Genomic DNA, 24178 nt, shown 5'->3' on the forward strand with positions numbered 1-24178 from the left:
TTCTTGCCGCGGAGAGAAGTGTTGCGGCCTTTCTTCGGTTTGGGTACTCGGCCTCAAGTCGACTAGGTGCTACGCTTGGATGTGGACCGATGAGATGTTGGAAGATGATGTGCCATTGTCGGAGAAGGTGCACACAGTCAAGACCGAAGACAAGAGGGAGGGTTGCCGGTGAACGGTGATGGTGGTCTCCGCTCGGCATCGGAAGAGAGAGATCCGTAAAATAAGTCCCACGTAGAGATGGCTCCGACGAAGATCCTCCGACGATCAAGTCAGCAAAGTGACTCAATATAGTGAAAAGAGCAGTAGAGTTTTGGCGCTGTGTTGGCCAACATATTTGGAGGGATCCCTGCTTATCTTTATTTATAGAGGAAGCAAAGGGGATGGTGAGAGGATAAGTGATCATGTCAATCATGTTCTGTCAGCCGTACGGCACCGTGTGGGCGTCTGGCTCTGACAGCGGGTGTGTCTTCTATTCGGCATGTAAGTGGCCATGACGGCGGGCCTTATCATGCGTACGGCATATTAATGGCCTCGTAAGATCCCATCATGGTATGCAACTAGTCGGTCAGGATATGACGTCTGAGCGACGTGACCTGATATGACCTATCAAGATGGCATGATGGCCACGCCTGTCGTTCGGTTGTTCGGATGATGCCCATGTCAGAAAGTCGGTTGAAGGAGCCCATTGAGTGGTGTGATCCAGTCGTCAGTTTGGATGGTCAGTAAGACACCGAAAAAGAAGTCAGAATGACTTCTGATGAGGTCGATCTCGATCTCCTGATGAAGTTGGCCTCGGCCTCCAAATGACTTCTGATGAGGTCGGTCTCCTTGTGATGATGTCGGCCTCCTCGTGAGATCGGTCTCCGGATAACTTCTTGAGGTTGGTCTCCTTGTGAGGTCGGCCTCCTAGTGATGATGTCTGCCTCTTCGTGAGGTCGGCCTCTTGATGACTTCATGAGGTCGGCCTCTTTGTAAGGTCGGCCTCCTTGTGGTGATGTTGGTCTCCTCGTGAGATCGGCCTTCGGATGACTTCATGAGGTCAGCCTCCTTGTAAAGTTGGCCTCCTCGTGAGGTCAGCCTCTGGATGACTTCGTGAAGTTGGTCTCTTTGTGATGATGTCGGTCTCCTCATGAGGTCGACCTCCGGATGATTTCGTGAGATCGGCCTCCTCATGAGGTTGGCCTCCTTGTGATATGACGACCTCCGGATGACTTCGTGAGGTTGGCCTCTTTGTGAGGTCGGCCTCCTTGTAAGGTCAGCATTTTCATGAGGTCGGCCTCCGGATGACTTCATGAGATCGACCTCCAGATGATTTTGTGAGGTTAGCTAAGTGATGAGGATCTACTTCAACACTTGTCCCCCAACTTTCGAGCCTAATTGCATAGCTTTAATCGAATGAAGAGAGCTCATCATTGCGTTGATCCGAGTTGCTTTTCCTGACTTATCCTCTTTTTTGACTTATTTGTTTGCATGCTTTCCTTCTCCGCTTGCTTACTTATCTTTCTGCAAAAATGACTAAGTAGTGAAGTCGACAAGACTAAATAAAGTAGTTAGTTAGGAAGTTGCAAACCGAGTAGAGGATAATCGAATGTATAGACTTGAGAAAAACTTTCTAAGTCATTCAATTGATTTTTGTAGACGCACTTGATCGGATTGAAGTCATAGTCATATATTGTTTGCCGTAGGTTGTTCCGTTGAATCGAAACATAGTCATCGTTTGGAGGAGCTTTTTAAATCATTGATTCGTTATTTGGAGGGGGACCTTGATGACCACCAGAAGTCGGGGTCAGGTTAATCCCGGCCTCATGAGGTCAGATCTAGCTCCTTCCCGAGGTAATGGTATTGTTTGCTTTGGCACCGCACGAGATTTAGCCATGCATAAATGTGAACAGTGTTGCCAGCGTGGGGTCGCATAGCTTTGTCCTTTGGAAAAAAATACCTCGCTAAGGAGGAATTGTCCCCTTTGGCCGCACGCACGGGAGATTAGCCACGCATAAAGCAAATAGTATCTCGCCACTGTAAGGGCCTTAAGGTTTTATCATGGTGGCTTAGGAAACGAACTGGACGAACCACGTGTGGCCCCATTCTTGTACGAGAAATTGTCCGCTTTGACAGCGTGGGCCTGGCCACATGTGGGGCTGTAGCCGCCAGCGTGGGTGCAGGCCGCATGTTGATAAACACATAATTTAAGTCATTTAAAGCAGAAAATCATATTTAATTTATTTTATTTATTAAAAATTTGATGCTTCTTTTTATGTTTTACAGGAAAGATGATCGCCGATACAAAGAGTCCGATTCATAGATCAAAAAGACTCAAGTTTGAAGAAATTTAGACTTAAAATAAAATTAAAATAAAAGAAAGATGCATCCGGTATTATAAAAAATGAAGATACTATGCAAGGAATTCAAAAAGATACAGATGTCATTGTAAAGAAACAAAAGTTTCTTTTTGGTATGTAAAAAGGTGGTTCACGTTGATTTTCTCTGGGCGGTTTCACGTGAAGCTTTGGGCGCGGTTTGAAGTGAAATTCAAAACAAAAGGAAGCTGGTGCGTGAATGTGGGCAGCATGCGCGCGTGAACACGCGGGACGCGGCGTGGACGCGGGGCGCGGACGCGGGACGCGGCGCGGACACGGGACGGATGCTGACGTGGGTGTGGGCGCATGGCAGACAAGTTCAAAATAAAGAAAAAAATAATATTTAAAAATATTTTGAAAGATTTATATTTTTTTAGTCCCACATCGGAAAATCATGTAAAACTCCTCCCTCCTAACACCTATAAAAAGACTTTTGTACTCTCATTGGAGGGAGAGCCCAGAAATTCTTCTAGAGCCTTGCATAGAGGAATAGAAAGGGACTACTTCATGAGCAGCTAGGCTAGCAGTCTCGGGAGTGGAGAAGAAATTTTGTAACGACACAGAGATGGTTTATTGTTCTAAACTTTTCTGTATTTCTTTATATGCAATAAAGATTATGCTTTTTATTTAAATTATCATGAGTTCTTTATTTGCTCCCTTTCATATGCTTTTATTTATGCTTTCTTGTTAGATTAATATTAGGAACAACTTTTACTTTCCGGAGACGCACCGTGATCTACGGATACGGGACGTGCCGAGGAAAGAAGAGTTGTTTACCTAGTACTTTCCGAAGATACGCCGTGATCTACGGGTACGGAGCGTGCCGAGGAAAGACAGGTATTTTTCCTAAGATTAATCACATCTATTTAGTTAAAAAAGAGATACAACTCTGCTAGTGCAAATTAATTCAAAACTCCCGAGCTCTTTTTTTTTTAATTACCTCAATTTTAAGATAATTTATTTTCTAAATCAAAAACAACGCTTCTTTCTTTTACCTTGCAATCTCAACTTAGCCCAAGGTCCCTGAGGATACGATCTCAACTCATCCTACCTACGTAGTGAGTAGAGTTATTTTTTTGGTGCTATCAACGACTACGCATCAAATTTTGGCGCCGTTGCCGGGGATCTTGGCACGGTTGAATTAAAAAATTTAAAAAAATTTTTTTTTTTTTTTTAAAAAAAAAAAAAATTTAAAAAAAAATACTTTTCAGTTTTTATTTCTCGTTTTAAATTTTTTTTTTCAGTGCTTTCTAGCTAGATAATCTTATTTGTATAATTACAGAATTACCTTGCATAACTAATTTACTACTTAGGAATTTTGCTGCTTAGAATAATTTGTTACTTTTCATAGCCCAGTGATTTATTATTTTTTAGACTTAATCACTTAAATTTATTTTCTTGCAAAACTAAAAAAAAAATTATTAAAAAAAATATATAAAAAGATAAAATTATATATATAAAAAAAAAACTACTGACATTTCATAACACTTAACTAAAATAGCGTAACCTCAAATATAAAAATTTCTAACTTGATTGGACACCTTGTTTCTTTGCATTGCATCTCCATAATTAATCTTAAGGGCAATAACCCATTAACCAGATAAGGTGGGGATTTGATCACCCTTCCTTGGCCCACAAATCACTCCCTTGCATTTGCATAACCTAGACCTTAATTTAAAATCAACTAGACGTCAGCCCTAGGAATTTTGAGCTCAATAGGATAAGAAAGCTCGAGAGTTGAACCGAGTGCGAATTGGTTAATTGCTCGGTGTCTAAGGCAAGTGGTTAAAGAAAGTGATTTGCAATTGGTTCCGTTGACTGACCTGGCCAACTTAGTTGGTGTCTAAGGAAAGCAACGAGCAGGGAACCTCCCACATCTTACGCTTACCTGGCCGAGTCAGTTAGTCAGTCTTGAGCTTGGAGTGCTCAAAGGCGGTCTTGAAAGTTAGGAGCTGTCTAGATCTAAGTTAACCTTAGGATAGAGAGTCTATGATTGTTTAAGTTGATTGCAATTAACATCTAAACATTAACTAATTTCTCCCTGTTCATAGATTTAAGATTCTTAGGTTCTTCTCTTTAGATTTTCTTCATTCTTTTCTCACTTTATTATAAAAATATATATTATAAAAAAAAAAAAAAATTGTGTTTGCTCTACAGTATAATTGCAAGGTGTATGCTTGGCCGTAGATCGTTACGACCAGAAATCCAACCTTTTGATCCAGAAATAGAAAGAACCCTTAGAGCTAACAGACATAAAAAGATGGACCGAAATCAGGAGAATGATCCACCCAAGCAATTGAAGGAGTACTTTACTCCTTCCACATATACCTACTCTCCTTGTATTCAAGTGCCCCCTGTGGAGGCCACTCAATATGAAATTAAGTCCAGTATAATCCAAATGTTACCTTCATTTTATGGACTTAGTAATGAAGACCCTTATAAACATCTTGAAGAATTTCTTGAGATATGCTCAACTGTCAAAATTCACAACTTCTCCGATGATGCTCTTAGGTTGAAATTATTCCCTTTTTCACTTAAGGACAAAGCCAAATACTGGCTACATACTTTGGATTCCATGACTATATCAACCTGGGACCAGCTGCAAGGAGAGTTTCTCAAGAAATATTTTCCCATAGGAAAAACTAATCAAATAAGGAAAGCCATAACTAATTTTTCCTAATTAGATGGAGAAATGTTTCATGAAACATGGGAGAGATTAAAAGACCTTATTAGAAAATGTCCCCACCATGCTGTACCCAAGTGGCAGTTAATCCAATATTTTTATGATGGGCTCTCTGAAAGACATCGATAAATGGTCGATGCATCATGCGGTGGGATATTTATGCTGAAAAGTGAGGATGAGGCATGGCAACTGTTTGAAATTTTAAGTGAAAATTTATTACATCATATGTCTGCCTCTATTAGAGATAAACCCATGTTAAACTCAAAAAGAGGTGGAATATATGAAGTAGGAAATGCCATAGATATCCATCAAAAGGTAAATGAACTGTCCCAAAAATTAGATCGTCTTCTAAACACTGGACAATCCCCGATTCCGCCTAATCCAATCCAAGAAGTTTGTGCATTGTGTGCAAGTCCGAACCATTTTGTTAGTGAATGCCCAGCCGCACCCCAATTTCCTGAGTTTGTGCACGAGCAGGTTCAGCAAGTCCAACAAGCTCGCAGACCAGGAAACGATCCATATTCGAACACTTATAACCCCGGCTGGAGAAACCATCCAAATTTTTCCTGGAGGCCACAACCAGTGGTTGGTTCTGCCACACCTCGACCTCAATATCAAGACCTAACATATAGGCATGGATCATACCATCAATTTTAAAATGCTCCTCAACCATCTACTACTGGTTACAGCTCAGCTTTTGAGGAAAAAGTTCTAAAAGCACTAGAACGATTAGAAGTCAACACTCAGATCCTTAACTCCCACATACAATCCATTGCTAAGCTAGAGATCCAAATAGGTCAACTAGCGACTGCATTCAGTAGGAGGGAAGAAGGAAAATTACCTAGCCAATCCGAGAGCAACCCAAGAGGACAATTTGTGATTGAGAGTTATAATACCCCAGAAGCTTTTTCTGAACATGCCAAATCAATCATGACTCTGAGAAGTGGGAAGGTCATTGAACACACTAGTAAAACCAATGAGACTGACCCTAAACCTCTAACCGAATCCAAATTACCCAAGAACAAGGAGGACCTGAAAATAGAGAAGGAACCAACTGCACCGGAATCATCTTACTTGCCTAAAGCCCCATTTTCGGATGCCCTGAAAGCCCCTATTCCTGCAGATAAGAAGGGAAGAAAACTCGATGAGATGTTAGAATTGTTTAAGCAAGTCCAAATTAATCTTCTCCTTCTAGATGCAATCAAACAGGTCCCTGCTTATGCCAAATTTTTGAAGGATTTGTGTACCCAAAAACGTAAATTTAGATCACAAATCCCAAAGAAAGTACGTCTCACTGAATAGGCTAGTTCTGTCTTCCAGCATGCCACTCCTCCAAAGCTTAAGGACCCAGGAGCCCCCATCATTTCCTGTGTTATAGGAGATTATCACATTGAAAAAGCTCTTCTGGATTTAGGGGCAAGTGTGAATCTTTTACCTAGTTCGGTGTATGAACTTTTTGGATTTGGAGAACTGAAACCCACATCAGTCACACTGCAGTTAGCCGACAGATCAATTAAGGAACCACGTGGAATGCTTGAGGATGTCTTGGTCAAGGTAGATGAGTTTTACTTTCCAGTTGATTTTCTGGTTCTCGATATGGAATTAAGTGGCAACCCCAGACAAATTCCCATTATCTTAGGACGACCCTTCCTAGCTACGACAAATGCATGCATCAATTGTAGGACAGGAGTCATGGACGTATCGTTTGGGAATAAGAAACTGAGACTGAATGTGTTTGGTGCTTCCCAAGGACCATCAATGGATACTTGCTTCAAAGTAGATACACTAGAAGATATTATAGAAGATGCAACACCCACAATTCTAGCACCTGAACCCTTAGATACTTTCTTGGCTCACTTTGGAGTATATGACTTTAAGGGATATATGAAAGAAGTTAACATATTGTTGGATACACCACATGATAAAACCACTCCTCCATGGACAATCAAGTATGAGCCATTACCCATCTTTTGTTGGTTTTATTGCATATGACGTCTGGCTGAAGACGTAAAATTTAGCACTTTTTGGGAGGCAACCCAAATTTCTTCTATTTTGTTTTAACTGATCATCATTTTTTTAAAGAATAAAAGACCACTCTGTATGAAAGAGTCTGTTAATAAACTTGACGTCTGGCTGAAGACATAAAACTTAGCGCTTGTTTGGAGGCAACCCAACGATTTCATATTTTTTTTTACTTTACCGCAGCTGCAGGAATTTAGAACAAGAGCCTATTAATCAATGAAGCTATCGTCAACTTTCAAAGCAAAATTATCCGAGGTGCACTCTCTCCTTTTATTTTCTTTGCTTTCCTACTCCATTGAGGACAATGTAGATTAAGTTGGGGGGGAGGAAATTAATCAAATCCTCGAGTATGGTCAGAAATAATTAGTTTTGTGGATTCAAATTTTATTAGGCATCCTAATAAATGAATGATTAACGGTCAAGATAATTTTAGAGATACTGAAGAATAAATTATTAAGAAAACTCAATGAATGGTAGGGTTTAAACTAGATCAAATTTTAGGAGTGATTCTACAAACCCTCTTCTTACTGATCTCAATAAAGAATCTGCTTCATGAGAAATTGGGTGGAAAGATCGAGGTATGCAAAAAAAAAAAAAAAATTCTCCTTAAAAAAAAAAAAAAAAAAAACATTGATTTCCTACTGAGTAACCGGGCCTTTTCGCCTAAGTAAGCGTTGTGGTTCGCGTAAAAAGGTAGGCAATGTTATATAATTAAAAAATATATATATATAAATAATAATAATAATAATAATAATATATATATTAAGGAGACTAAATTGTAAGAAGATAATAAACCTCTTTCCCATTAAGTTAGAGGATTTAAAGAGTAAAGTGGAGAGTTGGTGAAAGAAAAGCTCTGAAATTTCTTTAGTTAATACTCAGCCACTAATTGGGTCAAATTGATAATCCAATGAAATATCTCTTTAATGGTCTGACTAAGTATCATCTACCTTTTGGGATGCCTAACCTAATTTTTTGATTCAAAATCGAGTCAGTACACAATGCTAATATATCTATTTTACTCGAGGACGAGCAAAATTCAAGTTGGGGGGTGTGATAAACACATAATTTAAGTCATTTAAAGCAGAAAATTATATTTAATTTATTTTATTTATTAAGAATTTGATACTTCTTTTTATGTTTTACAGGAAAGATGATCGCCGATACAAAGAGTCCGATTCATAGATCAAAAAGACTCAAGTTTGAAGAAATTTGGACTTAAAATAAAATTAAAATAAAAGAAAGACGCATCTGGTATTATAAAAAATGAAGATACTATGCAAGGAATCCAAAAGGATACAGATGTCATTGTAAAGAAACAAAAGTTTCTTTTTGGTATGTGAAAAGGTGGTTCACGTTGATTTTCTCTGGGCGGTTTCACGTGAAGCTTTGGGCACGGTTTGAAGTGAAATTCAAAACAAAAGGAAGCTGGCGCGTGAATGTGGGCAGCATGCGCGCGTGAACACGCGGGACACGGCGTGGACGCGGGGCACGGACGTGGGACGCGGCGCGGACGCGGGACGCGGCGCGGACGCGGGATGCGGTGCGGACGCGGGATGGGCGCTGACGTGGGTGTGGGCGCACGGCAGACAAATTCAAAATAAGGAAAAAAATAATATTTAGAAATATTTTGAAATATTTATATTTTTTTAGTCCCATATCGAAAAATCATTTAAAACTCCTCCCTCCTAACACCTATAAAAAGACTTTTGTACTCTCATTGGAGGGAGAGCCCAGAAATTCTTCTAGAGCCTTGCATAGAGGAATAGAAAGGGACTACTTCATAAGCAGCTAGGCTAGCAGTCTCGGGAGTGGAGAAGAAATTTTGTAACGACACAGAGATGGTTTATTGTTCTAAATTTTCCTGTATTTCTTTATATGCAATAAAGATTATGCTTTTTATTTAAATTATCATGAGTTCTTTATTTGCTCCCTTTCATATGCTTTTATTTATGCTTTTTTGTTAGATTAATATTAGGAACAACTTTTACTTTTCGGAGATGCGCCGTGATCTATGGATACGGGGCGTACCGAGGAAAGAAGAGTTGTTTACCTAGTACTTTCCGGAGACGCGCCGTGATCTACGGGTACGGAGCGTGCCGAGAAAAGATAGGTATTTTTTCTAAGATTAATCACATCTATTTAGTTAAAAAAGAGATACAACTCTGCTAGTGCAAATTAATTCAAAACTTCCGAGCTCTTTTTTTTTTAATTACCTCAATTTTAAGATAATTTATTTTCTAAATCAAAAACAACGCTTCTTTCTTTTACCTTGCAATCTCAACTTAGCCCAAGGTCCCTGAGGATACGATCTCGACTCATCCTACCTACGTAGTGAGTAGAGTTATTTTTTTGGTGCTATCAACGACTACGCATCACATGTGTCTCACAGCTTTGTTTCGCCTAAGCCTCATGTGCAACCTGGTACTGCGGCTCTTGAGCCTTAGCAGGTACTCTTACGATCGACGGATCCATCTGTGTTCAACCTGGTGCTGCGGCCCCTTGGGGGCACAATCATGGTTGACGGACCCACCCTGGCTTCATCAATCGGGTGTCAGCCGACTAATGCTTCGTCAGGTACTAACCGATGAGAGAATGGTTATCTTGTAGATTTTTTGAGTCATCTGCCTTTCGGAGTCTCGATGCTTAGTCATTTTGTAGGAGCCTCCTGGTGAGGTGGACTTTCTCGGATTTTCTCCTCGGATTTGTTAGTCTTATCTGAGCTTTTCCTCAGATTTTCTCCTCACTTCCAGACAAAGTCAGCTTTTCAATGACCTGATGAGGTCAGCCTCTGGATGAAGTCGACCTTCGGATGACCTGATGAGGTCGGCCTCCGGATGAAGTCGGCTTTCGGATGTCCTGATGAGGTCAGCTTTCAAATGAAGTCCATGTCAGCCTCCTCGTGAGGTCGGCCTTCTCATGAAGCTTGTCGAGGAAAAGGAGACTAGCAATCACTAGAGCCGAAATGTAAAGCGCACCGGGAATCAGAATGTAGTGACCGTTGGATGGGTTGAGAACTCGTCCGACGGGAGTGTTGAATCAAACGATGGGTCGGAGATTAGGTCCGATGGCTATGTCGGAAAGGCACATTATGCGGTGCAATCTCCTCCGGCTGGTGCTGCTGCTGCTGGAGATCATGGACACCTCCGTCAGACTTTTCACCTGTTGCACGAGAGTAGTGAATTGCTGGTGGTTTGCTATCATCGGTGGTCGTGAAGCACTTGGCTCTCCGTGAGTTGCCGGAGGCACATCACGCTGCGATGAGCGTGGAGTAGAGCTTGCAGAGATATTTTGTGCTCTCATCTTGGCCATGAAGATTCTTGAGAGAGAAATTTTTTTTCTGCTCGATTGCCCTCTACCTGACGTGCCAAACTATTACGGTCTTTCTCCAATTGGGGTACTCGGTCTGGAGCCAACTAGGTACTATGCCTGGATGTGGGCCGACGAGATGTTGGGAGATGGTGTGCTATCATCGGAGAAGGTGGACATAGTCAAGGCCAAAGGCGAGAGTGAGGGATTGCCGATGAACGGTGGTGGTGGTTTTTGCTCAATGTTGGAAGAGAGAGATCTATAAAATAAGTCCCGCACGGAGATGGCTCTGGTGAGGATCCTTCGATGCTCAAGTCAGCGAGGTAAATCAATATAGTGAAAAGAGTAGCAAAATTTTGGCATTGCATTAGCCAACATATCTGAGGGATCTCTGCTTATCTCTATTTATAGAGAGACCAAAATGGATGGTAAGAGGATAGGTGATCATGTCAATCATGTTCTGTCAGTCGTATGGTGCCGCATGGACGGCTGGCTCTGACAGTGGGTGTGTCTTCTGTTCGGTGCGCAGGTGGCCATGGCAGCATGCCTTATTACGTGTGTGGCGTAATAATGGCCTCGTAACATCCCATCATGGTGTGCAACCAGTCGGTCAAGATATGGTGTCTGAGCGACGTGACCTGATATGGTTTGTTAGGATGGCATGATGGCCATGCCTGTTATTCGGTTGTTTGGCTGACGCCCGTGTCAGAAAGTCGGTTAATGGAGCCCATTGAGTGGTGCGACCCGATTGTCAATTTAGGTAGTCGATACGGCACCGAGAAAGAAGTCAGCCTTCTGATGACTTCTGATAAGGTCGATCTCGGTCTCCTGATGAAGTTGGCCTCGGCCTCCAGATGAAGTCAGCCTTTGAATGACTTCTGATGAGGTCGGCCTCCTGATGATGATGTCGGTCTTCTTGTGAGGTCGGCCTCCGGATGACTTCTCGAGGTTGGTCTCCTTATGAGTTCGGCCTCCTCATGATGATGTCGGTCTCCTCGTGATGATGTTAGGCTTCTTGTGAGGTTGGCTTCTGGATGACTTCGTGAGGTTGGCTTCCTTATAAGGTCGGCCTTCTTATGATGACGTTAGCCTCCTCATGAGGTCGGCCTCCTTGTAAGATCAGCCTCCTCGTGAGGTCCACCTCCATATGACCTTATGAAGTTGGCCTTCTTATGATGATGTCGGCCTCCTCGTGAGGTCGAACTCTGGATGACTTCATGAGGTTGGCCTCCTTATCAGATCGATCTCCTCATGAGGTTGACCTCCTTATAATGATGTCGGCCTCCTCATGAGGTCGGCCTCCAAATGACTTCATGAGGTTGGCCTCCTTGTGAGGTCGGCCTCGGATGACTTCATAAGGTTGGCCTCCTTGTGAAGATGTCGGCCTCCTCGTGAGGTCGGCCTTTGGATGACTTCGTGAGGTCGGTCTTCTTGTAAGATCGGCCTCCTCATAAGGTTGGCCTCCTCGTGAGGTCAGCCTCTGGAGAGGAGGCCTCTGAATGTCTTCGTGAGGTCGGCCTCTGGATGATTTTGTGAGGTTGGCTAAGTGACGAGGATCTATCCCAATAAGAAGAATCCTAGGAGAGAGAAGAGGAATAAAGACGCTCGACAGGGGCCAGGGGTAGGGGTTCCTAAGGAGGAGTGGGATGATGGCAGCAGCTGATAAAGAAAAGCAAAGAAAGAAGGATAAATCCGTCGGTAAGTTGTTAGAGCGATCATGGTATTTTGGTCATTTTACTTTGTATAATGGTGCTCATGCATCAGGATAGCAACAGATCAGATATGGATGGGATCAATCGATATTCATATACATCTTACTAGAAAATATATCATATCCATCTCATGTCCATCTCAGGTCGGGCTCTAAGGTCAAATTGGGTATATTCGAATTAATCTCTTATTTTCTCTTCTCTGTTCCTCATTTTCATTGCCGCCCACCATCGCCTGCTGCCCTATCCCAAACCCCATAAAATATCATGCTTCCACCAAGATTAACCTCTCGAAACCTCAAAGGACCAACTCACATCGCCACAGCTCACACAAAATCTCATATGTTTGAGAAAAAACCACAACCGGAACCTAAAGACCCCTTCGATCTCCCTTAGGTCAATTAGGTGCTCTCCTTCCCCACATATATCTAAAAAAGAGAATAAAAGAAAAAGAAAAAGAAGCAAAAAAGGAAAAAAATCAATCGATGTCGAGAAAGGTCTTACCTTCTACTTTTTTCCATCTCTCCTTTATTCTGGTTGATTTTTCCCATGTTTTTCCCCCATGCTTCCTTTGTTTTTTCGATCCTTGAGAGTCTTAGCTGGGTGGGAGGCTTGGAGCGGCCAAATAGGGAGCTTAGACAATGGCTAGGGTTTTGTCGAAACTCTAATTGTCGCGCTGCCATTGCTAGGGATGGGGAGGAGTTAGGAAGCCACCGGGCCATCGTTGGAGGTTGGGGGGGAAGGCCTCAGATATCAAGGGCTTGGCGAAGGTGAGAGATAGTGGGGAAAGGAGGTAGCGGATCAGTGGTGGTGATGGGGGGAGAGAAAAGACCTCGGGACAGCAGGGTTGTTGACTATCGAGGGCTTGGCTGAGGTTATAAAGGGTGGAGAAAGGGTAGCAGTAGACCGATGATGGCAGACTGGCAATGGGCAGACTGGATGGTGGTGGGGACTTGGAGAGAAAGGGGAGCAGCGGTGAGAGACAAGAGGAATATAGGTGAGAGGTTAAACGGGGTTAAGTGGTTAATGGATTACTTTTATATTTATTATATATATATATATATATATATATATCAGATCAGGTCGGGGCAGCATATGTTATTACCCATATCTAACCCAAACTCGATTCAAGTATTTTTTATAAAACCCATACCCATCCTAGATTTTAATTGGGTTAGATAAAACCTGCCCCATTCGGATTGGGTCGCATCAAGTTGGATACCCGATGAGTCGGATCAATTTGCCATCCCTATCTTGCACGTGATTTTTGTCATACCCTCTATAAGGGTAATATGTATGATTTTTTTTTTAATATTAGGAGTTGCATTTATTTCGCTTTCATATTGTAGAGTAGGTGGAATTTAATAATTGTGATGATGGGAATAGAAAATAGAAATGAACAAAGAATGGTGGTACGGATGACCTTGGAAAATTTGCTATTTATATGAGCATGCTTATAAATATTTTTTCCACTTCTTCTCTTATTAAAGATGTGTGTGCAAAAAAAATAATTTATAGCAGATAAATTTGCACAGGTATACACATATTTCTGATATTTATAAGAATATATGTATAAAAAGTTTAAAAAAGAGATAATGATACACATGTAAACAACAAACTTGCAATGTTATGCATGTAATTTTGATACTTATAAGGTTATCTATGTAAAAAAAGAAAAGAAAAAGAAAAAGAAAAGTCTCCAAAAGATCATCCTCAACCTAAAATTGAACTTTTTGAGGAAAAACTAAATTTAAATCATTTATTTTGTACCAAGGAAAGGAAAAAAGCAAAGTAATCTTGCAAGGTTATAGCTTAACTCTTATAGATTGTGTTGGACCATATTTCATCCACCTGATGATGTGTCCACTCTCGAAGGCATGGCAGATACCTGGTATCGTGACATGGCCAATCGAGACACATGATCAGAACAATATCATATGATCTGGATGGCACCACAGATACCACTTACGATGGATCGATAACCTGCTTAGAACTATTTGACGGTGCCTCACTGATCCCATATTTTTCTGCTTCAGCCCCCTACAAGTCATCCACTAGGTCGAACACTCTTCAGAGCTTTCAATGCATGAGTCTCGTCGGTGATAGGCTCTATAACAGCCTGCCGACATCCACTGCTCCATTGAACATGGGCGATAGGCTCTGTGACAATCTCTGATGCCCACTACTCTGGCTCTGTCAATACTACCTCAACTCTGATAGACGCCAACCATCTGACGGACCCCCTTAAGCAAAAAGGAGAAAAGCTGGGGGAGGAAAGAGAGGAGGGGAAGGGATGCTCTCCCTCTATAGACAGGGAGGATTCTGGACTCTACTCTTTCTAACTCCATCTTTCTCCATTGTTCTCTCTCTCCAATCGGTACCAACTTAACCATTAGAGGGTCTTCCGTCGGAGAACCTCTACTATCTTCTCCAGCATTCTCGAATTTTTCTTACAAGTCCATGATGCTCCGATCGTAGACCAGCTACTTCAGCCCGACGAGAACCAACATCGTTAGTCTAGCTACTCCTCGCCATATTACTCAGTCAGAGAGTTGCAACAACAGATTGGCGTTAATGAAAGGGCCACTAGCCCTATTTCCAAGAGAAAGATGGAGACGATCAGATCCCATGACCATAACGCCATGTCAGTAGTCATCCTTGTGTGGCACTCTCGATGGAGGAACCACCCCTAGCAGTCTGCTGCCGATCCTCAAGGTCAAGCATCATGGTGGGACAAGTCCAAGCATCCATTATTGTTGCATGACAGTCATAGCAAAATGGTGCAGCAAGGGCCTTTGCTCCTCAGATGACCCCATCCTAGTGAAGTCACTAGGTCCATACCTACATGGGTATGAATGAAGGTACTCGTGCATGACTGTAGCTCAAATTTTGCATCGATAGTTTCAATCGACTAAGCTGAATCTGCACCGCTCACCTAGATGCCCTCAAGTCTTAAAAGGAGGCAGTCAGGTAGACCTACTATCGGAGCCTCCCCTCGAGAAGGACTCCACCTCAAGCCAGTACCAGCACCATTCCGACAAAAAGATGGACTTGAGAGAAAGACTTGGGCATCAGAACACCTAAATAAATTTTGAGAGGTCAGTCATCGATCGAACGATGGCTCCATCTTTAAAATCCAACCATCACTCTCAAAAAAACCTCAAGCAGGATAATGCATGCATTGGTTTGAGATGCCATCACCATACTGGCTCTGAGATGAAGCATCCAGACGGATGTCTCATTCATCCCCTTGAATCCTTTCACACCAGTCTCTTGGCATGGGCCCACAAGTGAGTGAGTGTTAGAGGAGATGGAATAGTACGTTGGATGATACTCCAATGACCACACCCCACCAATGGTCCCGCAAGATTGGATCCTTTCGAATGCGATAGGAGAGGAATTGTTACTGACTTCAGCTCGATGCCGACAAATTGAGTAAGCGCATCATCGACGTTAGTCCAACATCCTCTCGTGTCGACTAAAAAAGAGAAGAATCATCATCTGCTTCAGTCCAATGTCCCTCCTCGTCTATTGGCAAAGCAAGTGAGTGCTTCACCAACCTCCACCTGATGACTCTCCTCACCTGCTGGAGAGATTCATCGTGACAACAACCACATGGAGCTCAAAGAAAAGGTGCAAGAGAAGTTCTCTCATTGAAAATAGAGTTATCGTTATAAAGATAATAACAACAAAGAAAAGCTACAAAAAGGGAGCTACATTGATGTCTTCAATTGCTAGCTATGAAAATGGACTCAAGCTATGCCTCAGAGTTATCAAAGACATTCGCACAAGGCAGTGCGTTGGTGAAGATCGTAGCCTCCTCAAAGGATACTTTGACAACACGACGGACACCCTCTCAGAGATATATCCACCTCTCAGATGCTTTACCAAAGTCTACTGGAGAAGCCACCTCACAGAGGATGGAGGATTAGCCCCGTGGAGAGACTGCAGACTCCTCGATCGAGTGTGATGCGGAAGTAACCTCCAACGATCGTCAACTCAACTTCCTCATCGGAGCGATGGAGGATTCCCAATGCCTCCTATGCCAAGCCCAAGCATTTGCTATAATGACTCTCGCTCGGGTATCCAGTAGCAGTCCAGTTAGAAAGCAAACTTTTCTAGCTGTGAAAAAGATATCCACCACCTTTCGACAGTGGTGGAACAGTACCATCACACCATAAAAGACTACTAACAGATCTTAGCACCATCGTACCATGGAAGACCACCAACGGATCTCAGCCCAAAGGTGATGAAGGGTTCCTTATAAAGGGAATCAATATTGAACTCATCCAACCACTCTTGTTGATCAAGCGATAGGTGTCACCGAGTGAATGATCTCAGAGATCGCCCAAATCAATAGCCAGAGACTCAAGCTGCCTGTCCCTACAAACCATCATTATCAGGGTACACTGCACCAAATGCATGATGCCCTTGGGATTCTATGAAAATGACCTCCCAAGTATCAAGCAGACCGAATTCATCAATGATGGTGAGACAGATCCATTAGTTTTCTCTTAGATAGTCATAAAACTTCTGTGATGCCATGGGGGCATCCAACGCCCTCTTCTACCACTCCTTCTCGATGACTCTTGGAGAGAATGTGAGAGCCTGATTCTTCAATCTCTTGCAAGGGTCGACTCACTCCCTCGAATGATCGGGAGATGAACCTACGGCATGCTTCAGCAGTCAGAGGCTACGGTTGAAGAATAGCTGTAGCATTTTCTCCATTGTCCGGAAGGAAGAAGTGTCATTAAAAAGAATACCTAATGAATTTTGATGCCATCGTCCCAAAAGTCCGTGCCTTCAACAAACCCACCACTACACGAGCAATGAAGCAAGGACTCAGGGATAAGGGTCTAGTTTTCTCCCTCAATGAGGACTTTCTAGGAGATAGTGTTAGCCTTATAATCTGAGGGCAAAGAGATGCTCCGATTTAAGAGGATGAAGTCTGACCTTAGAAAGAAGAAGGAAGGAAGAATGGTGATAAGAAGAAGCCCTGTAGTGATGATTACAGAGCTTCAAAACAAGGAGGAGAGAATTGCTCCAGACAACTGCAAAAGGAGTAGGGGATGATCCTCCATAATACCTTCACCACTATGTTCCTTTCTCTAACCTATGTGTTCAGATACTCATGAAGATCAAAGGTGAAGACTCTGTATGTTGGCCTCCAAAGATGAGAGCATAAGAAGGATGGAGAAAAGTACCACTGCTTCTACCACAATCATGACCATGACACCACGGAGTGCCACTACTTAGAAGGTGATTTTGAAGACCTCTCCCACTACCAGTACCTTGAGAATTGAAACAAGAACCTCATGAGAGGATCACACTAGACTAGTGTCAAAGCGGGGGATAGTAACCTCGGTGGCGACCTAGCAATCAGAATCATGAACATGATCTCGAAATCCACCAGTGGCAAGGGGTGTGGGAATCATGGAAGACCAAGCGACAAGCTCCAAAACTATTGGTATTTGATGTGAAAAGTGGTGAAGAACTCCATTCTGCAAGTGCGGGCATCCTTAACAATATTGGAATGAATGAAACTCTCAACCACGATAATCCACCATATTGCCAAACGAGTTGAAGCCCAACTCCCACCATTAGCCATTGAAGTAAGAGTTCAAAACAGGATGTCATTGTACTAACTATGGGAAACTGATCACCATAGAGCTCATGTCAAAGCCGATGTCTCCTGACATCTCCCAACCAAAGGTCCTGTGCTCAAATGGACTGGAGCACCTAAATCCTTCGAACACAATGGATGAACCTCGAATTGGATAGTATTGTGTTAGCTAATGGAGATAGATGGATCTAGAGCCTATATGTCAGCAACTCTTAGTGACATCCAGCTTCTATAGGCTCGAAGACTTTAGGTATATTGCCAGTAAGCGATGCAATTCTTTATACCTTTATCTTCAATAATGTTGATTCTCCTATTGAAAAATCTGATTGTAAAGTCTAAACAAACAGAGATCCATCATTAGAGTGATGCCAAAGACCTCATGTGACCCCTTGTTCAAGCATGATCCGAGTGGGGGCCGTAGATAACCTTGGTTCGACATTAAGTGACATCTCAAAGAAAATTTTTATGACAACATCAGGACAACCATATAAGACACAAATGAAAAAGTGAAGGAACATTTTATTGAAGAAAAAAATTTTAATACAAGAGAATTTCAACCGGACAAAGTCCATAACAACAAGACAAAAAAGACTACGATCACTGTCTGTTACTTCTTGAATTGATTTTGATGATTACAAAGTATTTGAGGGGGTTACTAATGATTTTGACTTAAAAAAAGATTTATTATTTTTCAGAGATAAAATTATAATTTTATCAAGTTCTAATTTGGAAGCCTCAAGAGCAAGAGCAGAAGATTTGTAATCTATTGGAGGTAATTTTAATATTTTTGGATGTAGATTTTGAAAGAAAATTATGTTTATAAATTTGAGTCGATCCTATGAGTCGACTCACGGCAAAAGGGGCTAAACGACATGTTGAATTCTTTAGCTGGCACATCTAATTGAGTCGACCCCATGAGTCGACCTCTATGCATGAGTCGGCTCTATGAGTTAATCTCTGTTGCTGTGCAAGTCAAAGATATAGAACTGTCAATTTCTATTCTACGCTACATGAGTCGACCCCTGTGCATGAGTCGACCCTATGAGTCGACCCCTACGACAGAAAAACTCTGCAACAGCTAGTTTTTAGCTCATTTTAGCTGTATTTAATGCCCATTTAATGTGCTCCAACGGCTCTATTTCAGTCTAGATTACTCTCCACCATTATTTGAAGTTATAAAAGATATTTAAAAGAGGAAATCAACAAAAATTTTGAAAAGATTCTTCAAGCATTCATTTCAACCCTAAGCAAGAGCCCTATTGAAGTTAAAGAAGCTTTTATTTCAAGTTCACCAACCCCTCAAGAGCTCATTCAAGTCTTCAACCACCTTGAAAAAAATCAGAAAAGCTTATTTCTCTTTGTGTAAAGTGTATTTAAAGCTTTATTTGCTCATTAAAGGAGTTACATCTGTATTTCTATGTGATTAACTGCTATACTCTATTTTGAGTTGATATTTTATTTTGAAAGGATTTCAAAATATGGAAAGGTTGATCTGAACCTTGAATCAGATTGTATTAGATTGGCTTGTATCCAAAAAATAAGTATTCTAACTTGAAATAGCTAGAGTCGGAGGTTCCGACGTTGTATTCGGGTTGAATACGGTTTAGTGGATTTAAATTCTCAAGTAGGAGCTTGGGGAGTGGATGTAGGTGCAAAGTTAACATCGAACCACTATAAATCTTTTTGTTTGTGTTGTGCTTACTTGCTCTCCTTTTAAATTTTTTTATCTTCTTGCATTCTTGCATCCAACTTCTACACCTTGCATAAATTTCACTCTCCATATTTATCCTGCTTATTGTTAAATAATCCTTATAGTTGTAAGTTGATTTTTAAATTTTTAAAAAATCTAATTCACCCCCCTCTTGGATTGCATAGCTGGGCAACAAGTGATATCAGAGCCAGGTTCTCTAGTCCTACTTTGATTTAACCATCAAAAAGCTAAAGATCTATGGCAACTCAAGTTGGTGCTTCACTAGCCGAGGGGCAGTCCACCAACCGACCTTCACTTTTCAATAGGTCAAACTATACCTATTGAAAAGTTCGGATGAAAATCTTTATTCAAGCACTTGACTATGATATGTGGAGTATCATAGTAAATAGACCACATACATCTACTAGAATAATTGATGGTATGGAATCAACCAAACCCAAAAAAGAATGGGATAAGGTTGATAAGAAAATGGCTCAACTAAATATTAAAGCCATGAATATTTTGTATTGTGCTCTAGATGCTAATGAATTCAATCATATTTCAATATGCATGTCAGCTAAGAAAATATGAGATAGATTGGAAGTAACTCATGAAGGAACTAATCAAGTGAAGGAATCAAAAATTAACATGCTTGTGCATAAATATGAACGTTTTAAAATGAAGCATGATGAATCAATAACTGAAATATTTATTCATTTTACTGATATTATTAATGATCTAAAAAATCTTGATAAGTCTTATTCTAACAGCGATCTCGTGAGAAAGATTCTTAGGTATTTACTAAAGACTTGGGAGGCCAAAGTGACTGCAATCCAAGAAGCTAAAGATCTGAATATCCTACCCTTGGAGGAGCTTCTAGGATCGCTGATGACACATGAGCTAAGCATGAAACAACACCAAGAAGAAGATGTCAAAAAGAAGAGGATAATCATCCTCAAATTCACTATTCAATCTGATGAAGAATCTGATAATACAGAAAATGAAGAGCAGGATGAAGAAATGGCCCTCATTACTAGAAGGTTTAAGAAGTTCTTGAAGAAAAGAAGACAAGACACTACAAGAAATTCAATTTTTTACGATGAAATTTTTTCATCGCTAAAAATCATATTTTCGTCGCTAAAAGTATTTGCGACGAAATATATCATCGCTAAAAATTTGTAGAGAAAGCTTTGTAGCAAAAGACTTTAGCGACAAAATTTTTTTATTTCATCGCAAAAAATAGTAAACCTAGACGATGAAGTTATGTGCTATATTAGCGATGAAAATATTTTGTCGCAAGAGCTTAAATTTTCATCGCTAAAATTACAATGAAAAATAATTTCATCACTAAATATTATGATTAAAAAAAAATATTCTCTTATTTTTTGCGATGAAAATGAAATTCGTCGTAAAACTTAGCGACGAATTTCATCGCAAACTAAATTTGTCGCAAAAATTTCATCGCAATAATTGCGATGAAAAAAATGTTCATTGCTATAATTGCGACGAAAAAAAATTTCATCGCTATAATCGCAACGAAATAAAAATTTCGTCGCTAGAAGGGCGACAAAATAAAAAAATTCATCGCCATAATTACGATGAAATAAAAAAATTCATCGTCATAATTGCAATGAAATAAAAATTTCATCACAAAAAGTTAAAATTTTTAGCGACGAAACTATTTTTTCGTCACAAAAATAGCAACGAAATAATTTCATCACAATAATTATGACGAAAAAAATGTTCGTTGCTATAATTGCGATGAAAAAAAAATTTCGTCGCTATAATGGCGACGAAATAAAAATTTCGTCGCTAGAAGGGCGACGAAATAAAAAAATTCGTCGCGATATTTGCGACGAAATAAAAATTTCGTCGCAAAAAGTTATAATTTGTAGCGATGAAATTATTTTTTCATCGCAAAAATAGCAACGAAATAAAAAATTTCGTCGCAATGAATAATAAAAGTTTTACTTTTTTGGGTTCATAATTTTTTTGCGACGAAATTAATATTTCATCGCTAAAATAAATTTTGGATAAAAAATAAATTTTTTATTTATTTTTAAAAAAAAACCTACTCAAATATAAATTATCTGATCAAACATATTTTAAATAAACAATATATTAACATAATAAAAAAATTCTTAGTCAAAAGACCAATTCCAAGTATCAAAAAGTTTCATAACCATCTTTGTCATATACAAAAATATAAGTCCATACACCATTTTAAATTTAAAATAAGTACAAACTAGGTATGATCTGACTCGTTGGCCTCGTTCCCTTCTCCAGACGTCGATCCCTGACCCGATATGTGTCGCGATGGTGGTGCAGAGGCGGCATCATGTGACTGTAGAGGTGCTAACTCAGAAGCATCAATATAGAGCCATCCCGCCACCGCAGCTACGATCCTCTCGAGCGTCTGACTATGATTCATCCAGTAACTAATCTGATCTTGCATCATGCTCATGGATGTCCTAACTGCCTCTGGCACCGATGCATCATCAGACCAGTCGGATGACGAACTGCGTGATTTTTTGGACCGCATGCTATGACCAGATCCTAACTGCCGCCCGAGGACGGTATTCAAAATCGTATCATCTGTCATCAAACAAACCTGCTGTGATCCAGTATCACCGTCAGATCCCACCTTCCTCGTCGCCTGCTCTCTCAATTCTAACATTTTTTCCTTCACAATAAACCAAATAAAATCATAAATTTTTTTCAAACTCTTTAAAAGTATTCAAAATGTAGAGTAATGATACTTACATGACGCTGCCTCGCCTCCTCGGTCACGAACTCGCCACTCTTGTTTTGATAGAATTTAGCATAGGCGTCGACTCCGGATAGTCCCTGTTCAAATAAAAAAAAAAAAAAAAGATATCAAAATAATATAAATATTTAATAAGAAGTTATAAAGTATGATTGCAAATGTAGTTACGTACCATCCTCTTCATTCCCTGTGCAAAAGAGGTACTTCCTTGCGTGTGAATAAAATCAATCTTGCTCCTATTCATCTTATTTGCCTCCGATCATCGCTACAAAATACATACAATTATAACCAATAAAGGACATAACAAAATTAAAAAAACTTGGAACACTAGACATACCTAAAATGCCTCACTTCCAAAATGCTCATATAATCACCGCCAATCGTCACTAGACCCAGCCCAATTTCTGTATGGCTGGGTCACAGGATCAATCCCCTTCACCTGCAGGTCATTGCAGTATTTATGAAGCCTACATCACCGATCTCTGTATCTATTTGTAGCCATTTTGAGAATACATGCCGTCACTTCTTCGTCAGTGCAATCCTCGAAGTCAATATTATCCTACACAGTAATCATACCAAAAAGCAAATATATGAAATTATTCATATAATAAAAAATTTATTTATATAACCAAAAATAATATGGATCATGTAATGATATGCAAGACATCCAAATTTAATTCTTACCTTGATGTGAGAGACTAGAGCATCACGGTATCGAGGAGCTACATGCTTGAAACTTTCAGCAGCCCACGGAAAATGATTCCACATATACAAACTGATCTCATTTGCGATGATACTAGCCTCTGTGCCAACTGGATGATCTCGAAATATCTGTACCTTCAATTTTTCATTGTGTGTATGCACATATTTTTCCAAAACAAGACCCCTACTAGGACCACGCACTGCACGTCGATGCTGTGTTCCTACATGTAAAAATTGATGAAATGAACATATATCATGTATCACTAAATGCATATAACAAAAAAATATATATGGTTTATAAATTGATAGAGATGTACCTGTAAGAAGATGATGCTGCGGTACCATGACCTCCGGCTGGGCAAGCTCTGGCTGAGCACTAGTCTGCTCTGTGGACTCGGGCAACTGAGTCTCATCTAAATCCTCTGACTCATCATGCAAAATGCCAAAGTGAGGATGTGTATCATCAAGCGGAGCCTGCTGCCTACCCCGTGAATGTCTACGTCCAGGACCAGTCATGATGCTGCAATGATTAAAATAATTTAAATCAGTACGTAATCAAAAAAACTCAAGTATTACATGATATAACAAAAAAAATAAATTGAATTACTTATTCATATTAATTATTGTTCTCAGATTCTGAACTCGTGTCCATATAGTCATCTTCGACGGGAGTCATAGAAGACTTCGACCCTGAAGTGCTATCATCATCGTCGTTAATGAAGTCATTATTGGATCGTGCTCGTGTCCGTGCCCTTATCGACGATCCAACAACAGAAACATCCTCAGGTTCATAGTCGTCTCTTTGTAATTATCCTATGTCAATCGTATCATCTGGCACTAATATGTTATCTGGTGCTTGCATTTGATATGCTTTGTTTTCAATAATTGCAGACTTCATTCTCAAGATGTTCATCGTTCGGGCATGTGAAAAGTGCAGGATCAAACAAATGCCTATGCTGAGCCCTTATTGCAACTCGCCAAGGCTCTTTCATTTTGTTATCATCAATATACCACACTAGTCTTGCTTGCTTTGCAAAAATATAAGGATCACTTTCATACCATACATGACCAGTGTGGACACTGACGAGTTGAGGATCTATAACAATTGGCCTGTGTCATCCTAAGTCATACCATCGACACTTGAATAACATAATCCGTCGAAGACCACTATATCTCAACTCTATAACCTCATGCAGAACACCAAAAAAATCTATTATTTCACCCTTGTGCTCGCCCTCCACGCTTATTCCACAATTCTGTGTGGTTCGATCACGATCGCGATCTTCCGTTAAGAATCGCACACCATTGACTATGCA

At 40.6% G+C, this 24178-nt stretch overlaps 1 long non-coding RNA gene and 1 other non-coding gene across 2 annotated transcripts; one reads left to right on the top strand and one right to left on the bottom strand.

Annotated features, from left to right (window-relative positions):
- Positions 1–5004: 5004 nt before the first annotated feature.
- LOC140857620 (small nucleolar RNA R71) lies at positions 5005–5110 on the bottom strand. The gene has a single exon (XR_012141112.1). It is a non-coding gene; the product is annotated as a small nucleolar RNA R71 (small nucleolar RNA).
- An 18026-nt stretch (positions 5111–23136) lies between these two features.
- On the top strand, positions 23137–23966 carry LOC140857035 (uncharacterized). The gene is made up of 3 exons (XR_012140508.1): positions 23137–23409; positions 23496–23648; positions 23754–23966. It is a non-coding gene; the product is annotated as an uncharacterized lncRNA (long non-coding RNA).
- Positions 23967–24178: the final 212 nt, after the last annotated feature.

Source organism: Elaeis guineensis, chromosome 4, assembly GCF_000442705.2.
Source record: "Elaeis guineensis isolate ETL-2024a chromosome 4, EG11, whole genome shotgun sequence".
NCBI lineage: Eukaryota > Viridiplantae > Streptophyta > Magnoliopsida > Arecales > Arecaceae > Elaeis > Elaeis guineensis.